General features: G+C 40.2%; 1 pseudogene; it reads left to right on the top strand.

Moving 5' to 3' along the window:
- The first annotated feature begins 932 nt into the window (after window positions 1-932).
- LOC138146215 (high mobility group protein B3-like) lies at window positions 933-1,837 on the top strand (annotated as a pseudogene).
- The last annotated feature ends 1,706 nt before the right edge of the window (window positions 1,838-3,543 follow it).

Genomic DNA, 3,543 nt, shown 5'->3' with positions numbered 1-3,543 from the left:
GATGGAAACGGGATCCCCAGGTGTCTCAAAGGGCTGGAAAAACTGGCCAAATTAATTACATGAAAATGAAGTAGAGACGTACAGGCTAAAAACCAAAATGACTGTGCAAATATAGGGTCAGAGAAATAAGTCAAGACTATTATTTATGTGAAGAAAAAACAACCTATGATATTTGAGTGACTGGCAGTACAATGTAAGGAAACATTTATTTTTTTATTTTTATTTTTTTAAAGCAATTGGGGTTAAGTAACTTGCTCAAGGTTACATGGCCAGGTGTTTCTGGGAGGGTGCTAAGTATCTGAGCCTAGACTTGATCCCCAGGTCATCCCGACACTGGGACTGGTGCTCTTACTCGCTGTGCTACCTGGCTGCCCCAGAAACATTTATTTTTAAGTAATTTTTTATTGATCTTGACAAATGCTGCCTATGTTTCCCATTGAGGGTAGCTAGATGTTGCAGGGAATGGAGCACTGGGCTTAGAATTAGCAAGACTCATCTTTGTATAAGTCTTTGTAATGTGTCTGGCCTCAGACACTAGCTGTGTGACCCTGGGCAAGTCACTTAACGTTGTTTGCCTCAGTTTCCTCATCTATAAAATGAGCTGGAGAAGGAAATGGCAAATCACTCCAGTATCTTTGCCAAGAAAACCCAGAAGAGCCCGACACAACTGACCAATAGCCATACGAAATCTCAGGACAAAAGTTAGGCCTTAGTATATGGATCCAGGAATAGTTTGTATAGAGAAAATAACTGAATCCTAGAGAGTTGGTGAAATCATCAAAGGGAGACAGTACAGAAAGAGAGGTGGGTATAGAACAGAGCCTTGGGGAAAACCCACAGTGGCCTGGATGAAGATCCAGCAAAGGAGATGACAGGCAGGAAAAGAATCAGGAGAGATCAGTGTTGTGAAAGTCTACCTTATTGCCAGACTAGCGAATAATACAGAGTTCACCATGGCTAAAGGTGACCCCAAGAAACCAAAGGGCAAGATGTCTGCTTAGGCCTTCTTTGTGCAAACTTGCCGGGAAGAACATAAGAAGAAGAATCCAGAGGTTCCTGTTAACTTTGCAGAGTTTTCTAAAAAGTGTTCAGAGAGGTGGAAGACTATGTCGGGGAAAGAAAAGTCCAAGTTTGATGAGATGACCAAAGCTGATAAGGTACGATATGACAGAGAAATGAAAGACTATGGACCAGTGAAGGGTGGCAAAAAGAAGGATCCTAATGCACCTGAACGGCCACGGTCTGGCTTCTTCCTGTTCTGTTCAGAATTTCGTCCCAAGATCAAGTCTACAAACCGTGACATATCCATTGGGGATGTGGCACAGAAGCTTGGCGAAATGTGGAACAATCTGAGTGACAATGAGAAGCAACCTTATAATAATAAGGCAGCCAAACTGACGGAGAAATATGATACGGATATCGCAGGGATAGTCGAAAGGGAAGTTCGATGGGGCAAAGGGGGCGGCTAAAGCTGCCCGGAAAAAGGTAGAGGAGGAAGACGAGGAGGAGGAGGAGGATGAAGAAGATGACAAATGAAACTGTACCGTATTCTGTCTCCATGTGAATACCATAGAGGAGGGGAAACACCTTTACATGAAACACCTCTCCTTTGTGGTGTCGATCGCCCTCATTAGGTTTAATTGGCTTCTGATCACATAGCTTCTCAAAAGTGCTTCTAGATAGACATTGTAACTGGTTTACATGAAGTGGCTATGGGTATCTGGGAGCACCCAGAAACTGTATCAAAGTTGAACATAATTCCAAACCTTTTCAAAAACGAAAAGGCATTCGTTCGCGTGGTCTCCTCACTCTGTGCACTTTTGTTGTTGGTGTAAAACAAAAGCATTTACCAATGTTTTCAGGCATTTTTTTTTAAATTTGTAAGGTGGTGTAGAAAATTCTGGGTTATAAACTGTACATATCTATAGTTCGGAAAAACAACCAAGAACCCCACACCCCTAGACAGATTCTTGGGGTACAGGCTTGGAGGGGGCATGGGGCTCATCTGCCTTTCCTAGGGGGCTGCAACCCAAAGCCTAACTGTGAGGGTAGATTGCAGAAACACTGCAGTGGGTGTCCATTAGCTTAAAAGTTGTCTTTCTGTATATATAGTGAAATAGCACCCAGCTCCCATTCTTAGTGTCATTGGAGGGGGAGGGGTCAGCTGGCATGAGAAAAGTGTCTGGATTTTTGGTTTTCTTTTTAGTTGAAGTGCAGTAGTTTTAAATTGAAACTGTAGAGTTCTGCCTTATATCAGTCAAACAGAAAGCTGGGGTGGTGATGCAAGGGAAAAAAAAAACAAAAAACAAGTCTGTTCTTAAACACAATTTGGAACCTTTCAGGGTTTTTTTTGTATGTTTAGAATGCTGAAATGTCTTTGAAGCAAAATAAACAGTATTACACTTTTAACAACTTCAAAAAAAAAAAGTCTACCTTATTTCATTTCATCTGAAAAAAAAATTCTGTAAAGTAAGTGCTACTGATACCACTACCCCCTTTTTTACAGATAACAAAAGTAAGATGAGATAATTTTGCTCAAATGTCCCAAGGTAAGGTGCTTAAATTATGTTAATGAACTTCTAGCAGCCAGAAATGGTCTCATAGTCCTTTGCCCAGGTTCTGACATTCTTTGGAGAAGTATTCTATGTATGACATTTTGTGATGGATATTAACAGATTGAATTGAGCTGAGGATATGATGACTGTGATAGTTTTGTTACTATACTGAACTTACTTTCCTCTCTGGCCCTCACTTTCTTCATCTATAAAATGGGAATGATACTCGCCGAGTCCTCGCATGGTGCCTGAGAAAGAACTTTGTGTGGTAGAGGGCAGACCAGTTCAAATGTGTGGTAAAATGTGGATCTTTCAAAATTCGAGATTATGGGATTATTAAATTTCAGAATGGTGTACTATGTAGAGATTTGGTGCCCTCATAAAATGGATCCCTTCTTGCCTGGTTCCGTCAGAGAAAACATATTAGGAATCCTAATAGCTTACATTTTTAGAAGCCTTTAAAATTTGTAAAGTACTTGGTACATATTATCTCCTTGATCTAAAGGCCTTGGGGCCCATTTAGTCCAATCCTCTCATCCTATAGATAAGGAAACTGAGGCCTAGGGAGCTTAAGGGATCTTGCCAAGGTCATATGGGTAAAAAGGATCATCAGTGAAATTTGATTTCGGGTACCTTGACTTGGGAATCTCAAAATAGCCCTGGGAGCTAATTAGTCAAGCTATTGGGATGTTTATTTTGTAGATTATGAAATAGAAGCTAAGAAGGCAGAGGTTCTAATGCCAGAAGCAGCACTTTTCCTTACATCTCACTGCCTTTCAAGATCAATGCATATTTAATAAAAAATTATATAATAATTAATAACTGATAGCTAATAACTAATAATAATAACATTTCTACAGCTCATACTATGTGCTAGACTCTGTGTTAAGCATTTCATGATTATTTTCTCATTTATGCCTTACCACATCCCTAGGAAGTATTTTACAATTGAGGAAATTGAGGCAGAGGTTAAGTGACTTACCCAAGG

The sequence above is a fragment of the Petaurus breviceps genome, unplaced genomic scaffold, assembly GCF_028583685.1.
Source record: "Petaurus breviceps papuanus isolate PSGF00001 unplaced genomic scaffold, PetGlider_PUasm1.0 139, whole genome shotgun sequence".
NCBI lineage: Eukaryota > Metazoa > Chordata > Mammalia > Diprotodontia > Petauridae > Petaurus > Petaurus breviceps.
The sequence above is the reverse complement of the archived record's forward strand: the minus strand, read 5'-3'. Positions and strand labels throughout refer to the sequence as shown.